Raw genomic sequence first — 19,829 nt, 5'->3', positions numbered from 1 at the left:
TTGAAAAAAATCGCAGAGTACAAGCTATAATGTGGGATTATAAAATTTACTCTAGGTTTTGGAAGTGACTGATGAAATAGGACCCACATTGAGGTGGGGATAAACCGTCTATCAATCTTAACCTTCATTTGCCAGTCTCACATAAGAAATGAAAAGTAGCAATAGATATGGAAATAGAAATTGGGAGAGCGAGATGTGGGTGCTCAAGCCCACAATGTCCCACATCTATACCATCCTTCACTGCCTGCAGACAGTTGTGAGAAGATGACTGCTCTCCCAAGTAAATAAGAAAAAAAAAATGAAATAAAAATAATAAAATAAGGTACTACCATTCGGGGGTAAATAAGTTGAAAACTTACTCTTGAAGTTGGCATTCCAGACCCCAATATGGTGAAAGGTACTAATTTACAGCACTGCAAATGAACTATACCAGCATGAAGTGTCTCATCCAGCTATCCAAACAAACAAGTACAGCTCCCAACCACCACCCATTCACCAAGTCTACTGTGATTATCAAGTTCTAAACAAGCCTCTATATGCAGCAAAGTGTACATCCACATAAAGTAGTGCCAAGTATACTCTTCAAAAAAAGAAACTCAAAAGGCAAAATTTGAGACATATTGTTTACAAGTTTATTCCGGGTAGTTCTGTATGACATGTGTGAAACTTTGCACATTCACTGCTGGACATCCAAAGTCTGCAAAGGCGAAGTCCTCGCTCACTAGTTGAAGTTTAACTTCACTCAACGTCAATAACAAGTATGCCCCCCGTGAGCATCAATAACTGCTTGGCATCTCCTGCCCATGGAAGCGATGAGATGACGAATCACATCCTGTGGAATAGCTGTCCACTCAGCCTGCAAAGCTGCTGCAAGCTGAGGTAGAGTCTGCGGTTGAGGTTGTCGCCGTCGCAGACGTCGTCCAACTCGTCCCAAAGATGTTCGATGGGGTTTAAATCTGGTGATCTGGAGGGCCAGAGAAGAACGTTGATGTTGTGGTGTCTCAAGAAGACAGTGGTGAGTCGGGCTGTGTGAGGACTGGCGTTGTCATGTTGAAAAACGTCGTTGACGCTCACCACGATGGGTTGCACATGGGGCCTAAGAATCTCGTAGACGGTTGCGTACGGTCTGATCGGAAATCCTACGCAGCCCTGGTATGGTTGAGGCTTTAGACATCGCAGTGGTGGTCCTATCCCGAAGGTGACGTAACCGGATGTAGCGATCTTGTGCGGGCGTGGTCGCACGAGGTCTGCCAGATCGTGGACGGTCACAAGTTGATCCATGTTGTTGGTGACGATTCCATAGCCTTGTGATGGTGCTTGGGTAGACATTCACAGCTATGGCAATATCTTATCGAGATTCGCCTGCTTTCAAGCGACCAATGGCGTTGTTGCGTTGTGCTTCAGTCAGTCTTGGCGTAACTGTATTGCGTGTCGGTGGCTTAACACTGAGCTATGGAAACCGAGAACCCGTCACTTTTATAGGGATTTTGCACATGTTGCACTTGCAGAACATGCAGATCTCTCAAACAAATTTATTGGACACGAATGCGTTTTGGCGAAAAATCCGATGTTTTCCTCCGTTTTCAAAGTGCACAACTTTTATTGTCATTTTGGTCTGACAATCAGTGCCTTAACACGTGTAACATCACATACTCTGAGCTTGTAACGTTATTGCATATATTTCTCTTTAAAATAACAAAAATATCCCTTTTGCGTTTCTTTTTTTGAAGAGTATATTTTCAATTTCTAATTCTGCTGGATAAATAGCATTACTAACATTACTTATTTCAGGATTATTTATACTAATTAAATCATCTATGTATCTGTAAGTTAAGGGAAAATATCTTTATTTATTTAGTTTTCACTAAATATATTCTCAAATATATATTCTCTTGTATAAATTTGCTATGCAAGTAGAGTACTTAACTCCCATTGGAACTCCTATTACTTGTTTAAAAACCTGTTTGTTAAAACTATATAGTTATTTTAAATAGAGAAACTTAACATGTCTTTTATGTTTTTTGGAGCTATTTTTTCCCAGTTCTATAAAAGAACTATAAAATGAATTTAAAACAAAGATTAAACCTTTTAATGGAATTGTGGTGCACAATGTGGTAAAATCAAATGTTTGAATATTATTTATTTGTTCACACTTTTTTATATATTTTAAAATAGGTTGATTATTTTTTATTTTCCAAAAAGTATGTTTTTTATTATTAACACTGACATTTTTTTTATTTTATCAAGTAAAATACTGAGAAATTTATTTAATAATATAGCTGGTTGTTGGATAATTGTTCTTATTGAATTGGAAATAAATATAAATTTAATTGCAGATTTATGTGGTTTGAGAATAGCACAAAGAAATGATAAATCTACATAAGAATTTTGATTAGAATAAAGTTTATTACAAGCTTTAATGAAATTATTAATTACTGTATCTTTGGATTGGTTACCAAATTTAAATGTTTGTGTACTATGGATTTCTTTTATCATAATTAATGCATAAAACTTTTTACAAATTATACCAATGTAACAGCTAGTCTAATCAAAGGGAACTGTCACATATTTTTCTTGCAATTTTTGAATTTTATTTTTAACTGGTGAAATGATAAATCTGTATGGTATTTCTTTAATTTTATTTTTATTCCATTCCAGAAACCATCTAGGTGAATAAGAGGTAATATAGTTAAGCTGTAAAATATATTCATCAATATTATTTTCAATTAATTTTAGAATATTATCCTTATTACATTTTGTGGCTATTCTGCATTTAGAACCTTTTCTGAGTATTTCACATAATATTTTATCTTTTATAATATTCAAATTACCAGTAACAATATGTTTATGAAAAGTACCAATAAAGAAACTTTTTTCACACTCACAAGGTAAGTTAACTTTATCTACATTTAGGTCAGTTAAAAACTTTTATAATTACATAGTAATAGACCAACTGGAACTCATATTTATAACTGATGGCAGGCTTTAAGTTTTTACAAGGAAAAATATTATTTTTTACAGATTGATGAATAATTTTAGAAATCTGAAAATCATTGAATAATTTGTGATGACCATACCAGCCATCCTGAGATATAAATCACTGAATATTTTATGTCTAAAATTAATTACCAAATATTAAAGTTTGAATTGCCATTTTTCTTTTTCAAATCTTGATAAATCATTGACTTTTAATTGATATTTTTTCTGTCTACAAGTAAGTGTTTTGCATGATCATTTTGAAAATCAATTTTTTATTGCATTAATTAATGCTTTAATTTTGGGAAGATTTATTTAATAATTTTTTTTAAATAATTTACATACAGTATTATCCAAATAACTAAAAATTCTGAAAAATTAACCCATTTTAATTTATTATTTCCTTTATCTCTAGTTTTTCTATTTTTATGAAATAAATTATCTTTAAAGAAAAAAAATTAGCAAAACAATAATCACTACTCAAATTTAAAACAGTACAATTATTAAAATCTTGGTTTAATTCATAAAAATATAATGTTCTTAATTTCACAATGTAGAAGTTTTCTTGTTGAAGTCTATTGGTGTCTTCGTTAACAATTTGTAATATAGTTATCTTAACAGAAGTAAATGGGTGAATCTGAAATGTTTCAAATTTATAGAATTCAGTAAATTGTTTTTAACTTGAGATTTATGTAAATTTATATGTATATGCAATGGGTTCAAAGTTTGATCCACATATTCCATATTACATTTAGTATATATTAATATATAAATTATATTTTTTATTTTACAAAATAAATTTGTGTAAGTAATAGGGTGAAAGTATTTAGAGTAGGGCATGTGAGACATCTTTTGCTACTACATTTTATAATATTTGCAGCAATATAATCACTATAATCATCTTTCTAGGCTAAATTATAGTTTCACAATATGTCATTAGTTAAGCCTATAACACTTAACTTCATAAAGATTGAACAATGTAATGAAAAGTGTGACATAGTCAGTGACAATTCACATACATTGAATATATTTTAATTAAAATGAATACATTTTAATGAAGTTAAATAAGCAAAATCACAAGGAAGAACTGCTTTAAAAACAGCAAATCCAAATCTCTGACTAATTAATTATATTAGCTTATTATAACTTAAAAACAAGCCAAAAAAATTAATTAAACAAAAATGCTCCACCAACTGAAAAGATTCCAGGATACAAGCTATAATATGGGATTATAAAATGTTCCCTAGGTTTTGAAGGTGACTGCTGAAATAGAACCCACATCCTGGTGAGGATAAACCGTCTATCATTCTTAACCTCCATTCTCCAGTCTCACATGAGAAATAAATGAGTAGCAATAGATATAGTAATAGAAATTAGAAGAACAAGATGCTGGTGCTCAAGCCCACAATGTCCCATATCTATATCACCTTTCACTGCCTGCAGACAGTTGTAGGAAGGTGACTGCTCTCCCAAGTAAAGAAGAAAAATTAATTGAAATAGAAATAAGAAAATAAGGTACAACCATTTTGGGGTAAATAAGTTGAAACTTACTCTTGAAGTTGGCATTCCATAGTTCATTTGCTGTGCTGTCAATTAGTGCCTTTCTACCATATTATATAAACACACCAGAGATCAAGATCTCTGAAATATTTACACCACAATTGCCTTTTCCTATACTTTAGACTTGTCCTCAAGGTAAGTTGAAAAAATATATATAGTACTAGAGTTTGTTTGTTCAACAAAGACACAATAGACTATCTGCTGTGTCCATTGTATGGGACTTAAACCCAGATTTTAGAGCTCTAAGTCCATAGACTTACTGTTGTCCCATCCAAAAACATGTACCACTGGAGAGTGAAATTTGTATCTTTATACCACAATTACCTTTTCCTGCAGTTCAAACTCGGTCTCTAGGTAACTTGAAATTAGATTTAACACTATTGTCAAAATTAAAATAAGATTCCACAAAATTACATAAAAATTTCAACCAACCCTTAGTCAAACTGGATACTAACATCACGGTTATGTACAGTATGCACCAAATGAGTTAAGTGTACACAATACTTACAAGCATAAATAATAACTGCATTTAACACACACAAAGGTGATTAAGGTGCTCAACATCTGAAGGTTGCAGGTTCAAATCCTCATCACATCAAACATGCTCACCCTTTCAGCTGTGGGGGCATTATAATGTGACAGTTAATCCCATTATTCATGAGTAAAAGAGTAGTCCTTAAAGTTGGCAGTGGGTGGTGATGACTAGCTGCCTTCCATCTAGTGTTACACTGCTAAATTAAGAACAGCTAGCGCAGATAGCCCTCGTGTAGCTTTGCATGAAATTCAAAAACAAACACAGAAAAGATCTAATAACAACTTTAAAAATGCAGGTTTTAACAACATTCAACACAGAGGGAGAATAGAAATAAAAGAAACAGTCAATAACACCTTCTCTCCTGGTAACTCTTCAACAAATATTCTGAATTCCTTCTGTTTTAGCCATTATAGCGGGATATAAACAACCATGGTATTTTGGTAAATATTTTGGTGGCAATATAAAATGAGGCCCTTAATCCAATACAGTAAAAGAACACAGGGTGTATCAACTCCCAGTTGACTGTGGATAGCATTGTCTTGTCTCCTTCAAGTTCTCACTCTACCCCCAACTTCCTATGATAAGGAAATGATTTGAAAAAAGAGACTATTCATGGTACCGGAGTTGGAGATTTGTAAATATCAACAAACGTAGTAACCAATGAAGTTCTTACTAAATTCCCCAGTTTTGCAGTTGAACTGACACCAAGATTTAGATTATTTGCTCTGATAGTAAAGTGTAAATATTTTAGTTTTGGTTTATCTCTTAAATGTATGAGTTGAAATATGAAATGTAAAATGATCAGTTTATGACATCTGTTATATGTGATTACATGACATTATATTAATCCAAACCAAATGAAGTCAGTTGCAGTCCATCTATTGTATGGCAGTTTAAGAGGTAAGGTTTCAGCATAAGTTGGTGATTGGTTAAAACTACACACGAGTATTTGTCTTGAATGAGTAGTTGAATGTAAAAATTTTACATATGCAGTATAAAAGTAAAATTATACCTGCTGCATCATTCTAAGCATACTTCTATACCACTCTAGAATAGAACTCATGTACTTGCCACAATGTAATGCTGTCCTTCCTGGAGGTAAAGAACAATCCTCAGGTATTATAAGAAATACTACTCTAACGTGGCAGTCACAAAAATGGCACAAAACTAACCAAGCTAATCATAACCTTAGCTAAAACTTTATGGTTAAATTCTCTGAGTAACTAACTGTATATGAGATGTATAACCACCTATATTATTGTCTGCCTTATCAATGACTTTGAAAATTGCTGACTAGACTGGACTAGGGTTTTATGTCCATTTTGTTACATTTGCACTGACATGTATAACAAGAGAAAGACACGCCATTAAAGTATTATCCTTTTGTTACACTGTACTTTAAAATTGTTTTTTCTTCTGTTTGAAAACATTCCTCAATCTTAAAAAAATTTGAAACTACCATCCAGTAATTTCCTCTATTTTTTTGTTTTTAACTACAATGAATGCTGCAACCTGCTTCCCAAGTTGATCTTATACCATACACACAAAACAGCTAAAGTGGCTTAACTAAATTTTTCTCTACATTTTGTAACAATACATACAGCATTTTGTTTTATTCGATTCACTTTCTTGAACATACATGCTGTGATAAATGTGTGCAGTTTTACTAATGTGATCTTATGAATGTTTACTACACATTTATTTCTTTGTTTTATGAATTTTACTCAAAACTTCACATATCAATCCTCAATCTTGAGAGAATACACTGGAAGGAAGAATGCTAGAAAAGAACATCCACCTGCAACCCTTATATGACTGAACAATGAGATTTGACTGTCACTCTTATAGCACATCAACAGCTTCAAAGTGTGGAGCACAGTTTTCTAGTGATGGGATATGAAATACAAACCCCGGTATTCACAGTTTGGGTACACTAATTTCTAGGCCACAAACACATGCAGCAGTTTATGGTTAGTACAAGATTTAAGCACAGTATGAGAACACCAGTAATACATTATGCTTTCTTTGCTATAGATAAGTTTTGTTTACTGTTCTACCATCATCTGTGGACATACACTCCAAACACAAATAATACACATAAACAAATCAACTGAAAAACATTACCCCTGTGCTTCTTTCTAGAGGAAAGTACAATTAGCATATAATATAATCATGGAAAGCTTAAACATTATTTAACAATGTTACCTCTCTCTTTTTAAATTTTTACATTGCACTTATATACAACTATATTCACTTACACAGACCTATTATTTCCACAACTCAAACTTTACTACACATTAAGTGTGTCTTCTATATACAAGATTACTCCTTATCTCCTTCAAAGTGCAATTAAAGGTATCATCTAAAATAAAACCTTGATATTCTTCATGTCATAACATCCATATACATATTGAAGTTATTCTGATCAAGTGATATCTAACAGACGTTGGTATGTGCTAGTGAATGTACTGCATAATCGAGGTGTTATTTGACACAAACATTTAGAAATAGTAAATGAGGAAAGCTAGAGAACCTACAGATTTGATCAAGAAACTGCTTGCTTGAAGGTAATAGATCTGACAGAATTCACTGCCTATCATCTTTGCCAAATTTGTTGTCTATCACTCAGTCTGATTACAAAAAAGAGAAATGAGTTACTATGTAGACACAAAAAGTGAGGGCTTGTGCCAACAATAATCAAACAGTTATAGAAAGTATTGTTTCCACCTTGTCCTCTATGTGCATTCTAACATTTTAACTACATTATTGACACAGATGAAAGAGTATGTTTAGAATATCACTGACACAATCAAAATTTCTGGCAACTTAGTGTAATATATCCCTCATAATGTATTTCTCCTGATACACCATCAGTTGTGCAAAATTTTTATAATGCTTATGTGGAGATGCATGGATTCAGTAGGAAATCTGCACAGAAATTGACCGAAATAATGTTTTCTCAGAGTCTGCTATGCTGGAGTGTGCCCCAGAGCATAAGCATTGCAACTTACCATTTCTCATGGCCCCATTGTTTATGAGCCTTATACTTTACCCAGTAAATGACTGTTTTTTACTTGGTCAATTTGCCAAAGTAGTCATGAAACAGTGGTCTTCCACTATAGAGTTTATCAAATTCCAGGTATTCTACATCATCGACTGTTATGAATTACATTCAGCAATTTGACAAAACTGCTTAAGAAATTAATCTAACTCTTCCTCCATTGTACCTCAGAACAATAAAAAAATGTCTTATTCCATCGCATTATCTATTGCTTGTAGTGAGGACAACCATTTATTATTAATGTCATTCAACATCAACGGCTATGAAACCAATGTCAATACATGCACGAACTTTATCACTCTGAGAGTCAGTATTTTAACACTGTGCCGAACGTTAAACCCTTTCTTCTTCCTGCCTCAGTGATGTATAACATCAATAATTCTCTCTTTACAGACGTTTTCTGAACGATTCAAGACACGCTTGGTATGATTGTGACCACAGTTACCTAGCAGTTAGAGTCAGGTTAACTAAAATCATTCATTCTCTGAATGCTGATCTGCGTGGGTCACTGAATAGATCATTCTAGGTCTCAACGAAACTGCGATTAGTTACCCATTTGTACTAACTTTCCACTGGTGTTTTCGTACTTGAGTGATATTATCAGTAATTCTTGAAGGACCATTTCATTGTGGTATGAAAAAGAGAGTTTGTAACATATATATTTCTGTCAGTACTGTTTATTTATTTGTTTTGTATTTCGCGCAAATCTACGCGAAGACTATCTGTGCTAGGCGTCCCTAATTTAGCAGTGTAAGACTCCACTCTTAGACTACACTTTTACCAACGAATAGTGGGATTTACTACACATTATAATGCTCCCGCGGCTGAGAAGACGAGAATATTTGGTGTGGCGGTGATTCAAACCCGTGACACTCAAATTACGATTCGAACGCCCTAACCGAGTGGCCAGTAGTGAGTCAAATTGCGCCATAGGTCTATGTATAAACTATTTTTACGTCACAAAACAATATCTGAAAGAGAGCAGTCCGGAAAAGTAATTCCTCACTGAACAAGTAATATAACAACAGATAACACTGAGAGCATATAGCTTCCATCTGTATAATGGAACTTCTAGACAGTATATCGATACTTGTGGAAAGACGTAAGCTGTTATAGAAAAGAAGAAAAAACCTTTTCTATGTGTTGTACTAGTTAAATTATTCAATGATACGGTACGAGATTCATTAGAAAGGCAACCACACACTGACTTAGGCTTCAACAGTTAAATTGTTGTTATATGATATAATACTTGTACAGTACACTCGAATGGTTTCAAAACTCAATAGCTTACTTTCTTTAGAGGAGCTCGCATATACTATCTATTCATTGACCCCAAATGATAGATAACAGTTCAGTTGTCACTGAATTAATTTATTTAAAAATATATTTTTACTTACTTGTTCTTTTACTACAGTTTAATTTAGCATCTATTGATTTCGTTCAAATAACCTTGTATTACAACATTTTACAATAACATATCTACAAATGTTGAAGTGCTTATTTTTTCTATTTTAATATAAATACAGTATGTTATTCATGCTCTTTGGAACAAAGATATATATGAGCCTTTTTATTGTGTGAAGTGTTAGAATCTGAGATTTTTTTTTCCTCAATACACCATGTCATATAGTTCGAAGGTACAATGTTCTAGCGAACAAACACCGTGGAATGAGTTTTATATCACTATAAAAACTGGAAACAAAAACGAACGCTAAAATATTTTTCTATTATTTATGATTCTCTGATTGTGTGTGTTCTTAATTCTACTTCAAAAACAAATGTAGATTATAAAGCTACGAAAGAGAAACAGTAACTAATTAGATCGACGAACAAAACTTTTCTTACATTGTTTTGTTTTTGTAACTTATATATCAACACTTTGTTTACTAATTTTCGAACGATATTTTATCTGCTATGTCATTTAGTGCTTGCAATTTGTGTGAAATTTATTGAATATAGTAAGTTAATTCTCTATACGCGTTTGTGTTGGGGTAACATCACTGTAGATCCTAGACTGCACGAGACTAGTGACGTGAAACCACATGCCGTGAAAAGTTTCTAAAGAATGTGAAACTGTAGGCTTCCTTCTCACTGAACAGCTGCAATTGGCACGAAACCTTTCAATAACAGCAACTGATTATCTGTTCCTGTGACAACTGCAGACAGAGTATCATACAGTTTACTTTGTAATTATAAATATACGGACGTATTCGTCATCTAAACACTTCATTATAAAGGCATCGTTATAATATTTTGCATGTAGTTGGTAGTCTTGTAGAGAGTCCTGTTTAAATACTAAAGTCAATCACTTTTTAATGTTCATGATTTGCAGTATCCTAGTTAATATGCATAAAATTGTATTGTAGTATTTCAAAAATCACTTAACTATGTGAAATGTTCATTTATAGCACATTTATCAAATTATTTCCGAGTTATAATCACAATTATCTATTCATAATTGTATGTCAGTTCATATAATGTATAAAGAAAAATAACAGAACAATTATTCTAATTTTTAACTACCGCAATGAGAATGTCACATATATAATACCCTTTATAAATGATTACTTATTTTAAAATAAAGAGATTTAAAATCAAGACCATTCCTAGTATAAAAATCATATTCTCATTCTAAATGTTCTTCGATTTTTTTCAATAATATGATTACCTAATGAGCATAATTTGCTTTCCCCTCAGATCAAGCTACATAGAACTTGGTTCCACCTGTTCAGTCTTGAAATAGAAATAACATGAAAGTCCGTGACTAATGACAACAAGAAATGTGGAGCTTTACTGTAAAGTTTACTTTAAATATTTCAACATGAACTTATAATTGATTAGTTTATGATTGATATAAATATAAAATAATACTTTACTATTTTACATTAATTCATTTAATAAATTATCATTCTGAAATAAACTACTGCAAGTTGTGCAGTGGAAAGTGTGTTACATGCAGTACAACACCATGGTGATACAAAAACGTGGTTTAAGGCTTGGGCACCCATCTATGTATAATTATTACAGTTCATGAACAATCCACTGTATTAGTAAGTTTAACGAGAAATGGTGAATTAGGATAATTTGGGATGTTACATATTTTTCAAAAAATATTGAGGTGTTTCACTATTAAGCAAAGTATTCAGTGATCTTACGACATAGCCTTAACCATATTTAAAATTACCAGAATTACAGTAGGCCTATTTGTAATCAACTACTTACAACAAGCTGCCTATTTAATAACCTGGAGAAACACTTCATCAAGTTACTGAGTTAGAACTATTATCGAACAAAATACTGAAAATTATTCAAAATAATTTCGCTGCCCCGTAAGTTGTATAGCCTATCAACCAAAAACAAGTTTAGTTGGTAATGTATATCATAATAATATTACATTTCAAAAAGGGTGGTTGGCTTTTGGAATGAGCCTACCAAAGACATGAAGAAAAAAATAAAGGGTTAAATACCATAAGTTTATACTGACAGATAAGTTGAAAAATGTAAAGAACTGTGGGAAAGTTATGTATTTAGCAAAAATAAATTAGAAATTCAAAAAAGAGTGTATGAGAAACAGCTTTAAGAAGAAAACAGAAGTGTTGTTGTTGTTGATTTGGAGCAAAGCTACACAATGGACTATCTGCGCTTTGTCCACTGCAGAGTTAGTAGTTATTATTAAAGTTATATTTGCAGTACTTTTCTCAGTATCTGCATTGAATGTTACAATAAGAATTTTAATCCTAGAATTATCAGTGGCGTCTATATCCTCATAGGGTTTTGAAACATGTTTATGAAATTTATTTATAAAGCAAATTATTTTAAATTCATGATTTTGTTTACTACAGGGTCGTCCCCCGCAGGGACAGCGGTAAGTCTTAAGATTTACAACGCTAAAATCAGGGGTTCGATTCCCCTTGCTGGACACAGCAGATAGCCCGATGTGGCTTTGCTATAGGAAAACACACGCACGCACACATACGCTACAGAATCTGTAATATCATACACAAAACAAATAAGCAAAAATGTCAACAACACTACACTTTACACGAAATGTTGTAACAGGAAGACGTTAAATTCCTCAACAGGGTACACAAATAATACTTTATGCTGTGTATAGAGGGCAGCTATACGCCTGGCCAGAAGATCTCTATGAACGTAGTTTTCAAACAGATTTCCTCATACTTTAACAAGGTCATGCCTTGCTGTTCGTGTCTCATTTTTGTTTTCTACATTATTTAGCCTGCTGATCGTGTGTGTATTTTTTGTTGCAAACTTCATTAAGCACGTTTTTTTTTTCCTTTCACCTAAAGTTTAATATGGCACTGTCCTTAATTTTACTTTACAACATAATAGTCCTACTTATAAACAATGATAAATCACTACATTTGTTTTTATACACAGTAGGATCTCGAATCTTTACCTAACATGGACATTAAACAACTATATGCTAGGTTTACTTTTGACCATATACATGCCTATTGTTATAAAGAAAGGCTGAAAATATGGAATGTTACAATCTATTTATGTAAGAAGGAAGGGAAATTAATAACACGACAAATAGGCAAGAGCAGATATTCGATTACACATAGCGCAAAAGCAAAACCTTTTACAATCATCAAAAGAATGTCAATTTCTTAGAAATAGTTCCGCGTTCAGATCCATTGCTATTGCTCAGCGTTAAATTCAACATGACAACGCTATACACAAACCATATTGTTTTGTTTGTTTGTTTTTGAATTTCGCACAAAACTACTCGAGGGCTATCTGTGCTAGCCGTCCCTAATTTAGCAGTGTAAGACTAGAGGGAAGGTAGCTAGTCATCACCACCCACCGCCAACTCTTGGGCTACTCTTTTACCAACGAATAGTGGGATTGACCGTCACATTATAACGCCCCCACGGCTGGGAGGGCGAGCATGTTTGGCGCGACTCGGGCGTGAACCCGCGACCCTCGGATTACGAGTCGCACGCCTTACGCGCTTGGCCATGCCGGCCCCGCAAACCATAATGTTTAATATTGAATTCAACAAGACAGCATCATATACAATACATAACTAATGTGCAGTTTTGAATTTAACATTACAGTGTCAAATGCAAGCCATAATTAACGTTCAATGCTAAATTAAATATGACAGCGCCATACACCATCCACAGAGAAGTTTTGTTTTGTTTGAAGTTAAGCACAAAGTAACACAATGGGCTATCTGTGCTCTGCCCACTACGGGTCCACAGAGAAGTTTAGAACAATATTATATTAATGATATATAATTTCTAATTAGATCTTATCGATTTAATTAGCTATTACGCATTTCAAGATACGCTGAGGATTAGTTCATTAACTTAAAAGTAATCATTCATTTAAGCATTCTCAATTTTCGTATACATTCGCTGCAATAAAATAACACTTCATTTTTCTCTATACACCCATTTATTTCACATTTAAAAACGACACTTGTTCATAAAATAACGTGCAGGTTAAACGACAAACTCATATTATATACACATTAATATGCCTGGGAGGATTTGTTTGTTTATTAAATGAAGAGCTAGATAATGGACTACCCTATTTAGCCTCACGCTTACCGCTAAACCATTGAGGAAGGAAAATAATTAAATTATTTGTGCCAAAACGCTGTATTATTACATCTGAGAAATTCTAGGACATTCTTCTAAGATACAGCTACTGAACGATAGGAGAAAGTTCTTTGTTTGTTTGTTTGTTTGGGAATTTCGCACAAAGCTACTCGAGGGCTATCTGTGCTAGCCGTCCCTAATTTAGCAGTGTAAGACTAGAGGGAAGGCAGCTAGTCATCACCACCCACCGCCAACTCTTGGGCTACTCTTTTACCAACGAATAGTGGGATTGACCGTCACATTATAAAGTCACCATGGCTGAAAGGGCGAGCATGTTTAGCGCGACGCGGGCGCGAACCCGCGACCCTCGGATTACGAGTCGCACGCCTTACGCGCTAGGCCATGCCGGAGGAGAAAGTTCAACGTAATTCTAAGAAGTGTCATTGAATAATCATCACGAAAGTTGCCTCCTCGCCATATGCCATTCTTATATCAGCATAGTAAGGTGTGTTGTATCGTACGTAGTGCTCACTCTTGTAATTGTTCCATGACGATGAAGACATCTCCTCTGTCAGAATTATGAATGTGTATGACCACAGGTGAGCTACAAACAAGAGTGCTCAAGCAAATACTAACTCCCCAATAGAATTATGTTTGTGATGACGAATGACGTGTGAAGTTAATGGTAACTGTACTAACTACGTACGATTGCTCTGCTTGTATATACGATTCCTATGTGGGTGCAATAACAACTTATGCAAACATTATACATTGTGAATATAGCAACGCTTCTGTACACGACGGTTATACGTGAATGCAGTGTCTGGTGTACATGAGAATTTAGTGGAAATGGCGACACTCGCTTACGCGACAACGCTGTATATACGCAACTGTTTTATGATTGTCGTGACAAGCTGTTCTATAACTGTGATGACGAGAAACCCAACTGAAGTAAACATGTATGTCAGGACGGCTGGTATGGGTATTAACACTTTTACTAATACCTGAAGATGGCCTAAGAAGGTCGAAATATTGTTCTGTGGTTTATTAGTAAAAGTGTTAATACCCAAACCAGCCGTCCTAATATATACTGTGTAGGTGAATATTCTGTGATTGTGGTGACTGTCGTCTGGGTGTCCACTCTGTCACTCCGGTAATGCTTTTGAACGCGATTGTTTTGTATTTTATATCCGATGACCAAAAACTGCCTGTGATTAATATTTGTATTTGTATTATGAATGAATATTAGTGCCCTTAGGATCGTTGATAGAAGCTGTTTCAAACCTAATTAAAAAGACTGCTCTACTATACTATACAAAAATAATTATGTTCTTTAAGCATCATCAATATCTTTTACAAATAAACTTATCAGAGTATAAGATTAATAAACCTTACGATATGATATATTAACTACCCTGAATTTTTATTCACTGTTGAAGCACGCCTGTCTATACAGTTGTACGTGCATATGTATAACAGTACAAATTAGTGTAAACTCGTACTTCTTCCTTAGAGTTGTAAAGCACAATACATAACTAATTTCACATGGTCTTCTTTGATTAAATCTATTCATTTGAGATACGTAATAATAGACAATATATAGTTTGCTATGGTGCAAAACAACCGCTGTCTGCAGCAACAAGGTTTTCCTAACTCGTGTTCTTTTCTGGTTTCTAAAATGATCAGTTTAGTTCTAAGGATATTTTGTGGCTTCATATAACACATACCTAAGAACAGTAAATGTATATTTCATACAAAAAAGAAACAATAACTTTGACACTAAAAATTATTGATATACGCTGCTGGCCAAAATCTTAAAACCAATGAACATAAAGAAAAAAATATGAATTTTGCGTTGTTAGACTCAACCACTTATTTGAGTAGAGTTTTGAAAGATGAGAATAAGAAAAGGGATAATAAAAAAAACTTTTTTTAGCATTTAATAGGGAAAATGTGAACACTATGTAATTAGCCTAAATACTAGCTGGTCAAAAGTTTAAGACCATACTGAAACGAAGTGTTAATCGGTAAACACGAAACGAAATTTAGTCATTTCTGTTCAAGCATTAGCGTTGTCAAGTCAACATCTCCCACTGACATCTCCTATGTTACATTAGGTAAAACATGGCAAAGGCTAAAACGTTGATAGAGTTTGAACGTGGCAGAATTTTCAAGCTGCAAGAGCAAGGTCTCTCTCAACGTGCCATCGCTGGTGAGATTGGGCGTAGTAAAACTGCTGTTGCAAATTTCTTAAAAGACCCTGAGAGATACGGAACGAGAATTTCAAGTGGCCGGCCCAAGAAAATTTCGTCGGCGTTGAGCAGGAGGATTCGACGGGTTGTCCAACAAGACACCAGCCGATCGTCGAAGCAGATTAAGGTCCTTACGGACGCAGAATGCAGCTCAAGAACAATAAGACGGCATCTACAAAAGAAAGGCTTTAAAAACCGTAAACGTCTTCAGAGGCCATGCCTCCTTCCACACCACGAATCAGCTCGGTTAAACTTTGCTGAGAAGCACCAAACATGGGACGTAAAAAAGTGGACGAAGGTTTTGTTCTCTGATGAGAAAAAAATTAACCTGGATGGTCCAGATGGTTTCCAACGTTACTGGCACGATAAGGATATCCCACCGGAGACATTTTCTACACGACACAGTGGAGGAGGTTCCGTTATGACCTGGGGTGCTTTCTCCTTCCATGGAACAATGGAGCTTCAGGTTATACAGGGGCGTCAAACGGCAGCTGGCTACATTGGCATGTTGGAGAGAGCATCCTTATTGACTGAAGGTCCTCGCTTGTGTAGAAATGACTGGATCTTTCAGCAGGACAATGCTGCAATCTACAATGCCCGCAGGACAAAGGACTTTTTCATGGCGAATAACGTGATTCTTTTGGACCATCTAGTGTGTTCACCCGAACTGAACCCAATTGAAATTCTTTGGGGGTCGATGGCAAGGGAAGTCTATATGAATGGATGTCAGTTCCAAACAGTGCATGATCATTGTGAAGCCATCTTCACCACTTGGAATAACATTCCAGCTAGCCTTCTGCAAACGCTTATATCGACCATGCCAAAGCGAATGTTTGAAGTTATTCGCAATAACAGCTATGCAACTCACTACTGAGACTTCTTGTTGGGCATTTTCTACCCTGTTTAGGACTTCTTTTTGGTATGGTCTTAAACTTTTGACCAACTAGTATTTAGGCTAATTTCAAAGTGTTCACATTTTCCTTATTAAATGCTAAAAACGTTTTTTTATTTTTATTTTCCCGTTTCTTATTTTCATCTTTCGAAGCTCTACTCAAATAAGTGGGCCTCCTAGTGGCTAAGTGGTATGTCTGCGGACTTACAACTCCAAAATCCTGGTTTCGATAACCGTGGTGGGCAGAGCACAGATAGCCCATTGTGTAGCTATGTGCTTAATTCTAAACAATGACAATGGCAAATAAGTGGTTGAGCCTAACAACGCAAAATGCATATTTTTTCTTTATGTTCATTGGCCTTAAGATTTTGGCTAGCAGTGTATGTCGCTAGTATTTTGTTTGTTTGTTTGTTTTGGAATTTCGCACAAAGCTACTCGAGGGCTATCTGTGCTAGCCGTCCCTAATTTAGCAGTGTAAGACTAGAGGGAAAGCAGCTAGTCATCACCACCCACCGCCAACTCTTGGGCTACTCTTTGACCACCGAATAGTGGGACTAACCGTCACATTATACACCCCCACGGCTGGGAGGGCGAGCATGTTTAGCGCGACGCGGGCGCGAACCCGCGACCCTCGGATTACGAGTCGCACGCCTTACGCGCTTGGCCATGCCAGGCCCCATGTCGCTAGTAAGCACCGTACAAAACCTCTTAATCAACAAATAATAAGACATTGATACAGTACTTTAGACAATATTTGGAATACAATTTGCGACTTTTCAGATTAGTATTAAATGGCATTTTTACCTCACTTTCTAAATACGAATATTTAAAACACGTCTATTAACACATTTCATAATATCAATTTAATAACTTTTTGATTTGTTACAGAGACTTTTGATGAACCATTAAACAATCAAACTCTAAACAGAAGGATCATTATTATATATAGACATTCACCTAGCACTGCTTTTGTAAATAGCGAGAGGATTATATATGTATGTATACAGAAGCTCTTAAGATACTTCTCTTGTTTAAACAACTTCAATATCTGTCGTCGTAATTGCAACCATATAAGCACTAGTAGTGGACAATAAACTTCATCGGATGCACATTGCAAGATTTGTGTGGTTTGAGTTTTATCGTCTTGCTCAGAAAATATTAAAATCGTTGTTTTAACAAGAATTTGATCCTTATACTTTAGATAGATAATATAAACATAAATATTAATCAACGACAAAATTTACTTTATGCAAAAGTTCTCTGCTGCACGCCGTTATGTATGCTGAAGTTGCAAATTTAAGTTTCCAGGTTACATTGCTAGGAGCCATCGGCAAAGAACATCTGATTTTAAAACTGGTTATCTCACTTAAATCAGCAACCACACATTGTAACGTGGTGTTAATACTCAGACATCCAAAAGTAAGTTCAAAATTACTTTACAAGCTAGCAAAGAAAGTGACTTACGTATGTTAGAAAACATTGTCATTAAAGTTAGAAAATCAGTGCTCAACAACAGGGAACAGGCTCTGCCAGAATCTCCTACAAATTGTTAAATACCTATTTAGCCCGTTGGTCTACTTTGATTTTTAAACGTTTTGTATATACGAAGTTAAATCTATACACAGAAAAGGTAAGACACATACATCAGTCATTTTCCTACTACGCTGGTATGACCGAACACAAAGTCTCTATTGCATATTTCTGCTTAATATCAAATGGAAGACTAAATTATAAATCTATTTACATAGAAACAAAAAGTTTCTGAAATTAAAATTCAATTTAATAAAACTTAGGCCTAGAAGTGAGAACTATACCGTGAAATCCATTATTCAGTTACTACCTGGAACGAGGTGATCGCTGCAAGTCCTGTCGAGAGCTTCTGTCAGCGTTTTTCTTTTAGTGTATTGGTCCACAGCATTAGTTGTAGCAAAGCTAATCCATTGTTGTTAATTTTCATGACGACTTGTGCAGCCAATCACACAGCAGCCTTTATAAGTACTAAGTCTACAAGAGACACTTGCTACGTCATAGTGACGTGTACTTAAAAGGGTCAATACGACGGTCTACTTGAACAGCAACAAGAAGCAGCAGCACAGATGCTTTCTATCAAACCCGTCGCTTGGAGCGCTGCGATTAGCGTGATTACACGCTTCAGACTGAGTGAGTCGTCTTAGCGATAATGTGCATTTGGATGTGGGCCTGGCATGGCCTAGCGCGTTAAGGCGTGCGCTTCGTAATCTGAGGGTCGCGGGTTCGCGCCCGAGTCTCGCCAAACATGCTCGCCCTCCCAGCCGTGGGGGCGTTATAATGTGACGATCAATCCCACTATTCGTTGGTAAAAGAGTAGCCCAAGAGTTGGCGGTGGGTGGTGATGACTAGCTGCCTTCCCTCTAGTTTTACACTGCAAAATTAGGGACGGCTAGCACAGATAGCCCTCGAGTAGCTCTGCGCAAAGTTTAAAAAAACAAAACAAACAAAGCATTTGGATGCACTCTTGTCTGTTTCGGTGCAAAGTTACGTAATGGAAAATTTAACCCCAGATGTTAGCGGTGTAAGTCGGGAAACTTACTGATGACCCTCTTGGTAATTAGTAAGTAAGAAAATTGAAAGACAGGTTGCCGTGTATAAGTTAATTTAAAAGTAAGTTTATAGGTACACCCTTGTGCAACTTAATTGAAACAAATGGTCATTTTACAATATTTTCAGCATGGCGGCTAGTGTAGGCTCGCTGGACCCGCTGATTTCCTTTAATAGTCATTTCTTTCACACAAACGGCGTCATTAGCTGTGTTTTGCAGTACGGTCGATCTATTTTTGGGATACATGACGAAATTTTGAGGAATATTACGTCATTCGAAATTGCGTTAGAAGGGCAAGGAGACCAGTCAAAAACAACTTACAAACTCAATGAAAAAAAAACGGTATCAATGGGGTCTGAAATACAAGAACTGGACGCAAGAACAATGGAGGTAGATGTTATTCAG

The 19,829-nt window shown here is 35.1% G+C and overlaps 1 protein-coding gene across 6 annotated transcripts in view; it reads right to left on the bottom strand.

The window, feature by feature from the left end:
- Nucleotides 1–18,960, bottom strand: part of cyc (basic helix-loop-helix ARNT-like protein cyc) — a 163,744-nt gene extending 144,784 nt beyond the window's left edge. For 3 of the 6 annotated variants that reach the window (XM_076472610.1, XM_076472616.1, XM_076472611.1), the window contains exon 1: nt 18,661–18,831. The gene's annotated coding sequence lies outside the window, so the exon portion shown is untranslated. Of the gene's footprint in view, nt 1–18,660 lie in introns of all 6 variants that reach the window. The other 3 variants (XM_076472614.1, XM_076472613.1, XM_076472612.1) reach the window with 3 other exon arrangements.
- Between the last annotated feature and the right edge of the window lie 869 nt (nt 18,961–19,829).

Source organism: Tachypleus tridentatus, chromosome 12 (genome assembly GCF_004210375.1).
Source record: "Tachypleus tridentatus isolate NWPU-2018 chromosome 12, ASM421037v1, whole genome shotgun sequence".
Classification (NCBI taxonomy): Eukaryota; Metazoa; Arthropoda; class Merostomata; order Xiphosura; family Limulidae; genus Tachypleus; species Tachypleus tridentatus.
Note: the sequence above shows the minus strand (reverse complement) of the source record. Positions and strands in the feature narration are given on the sequence as shown.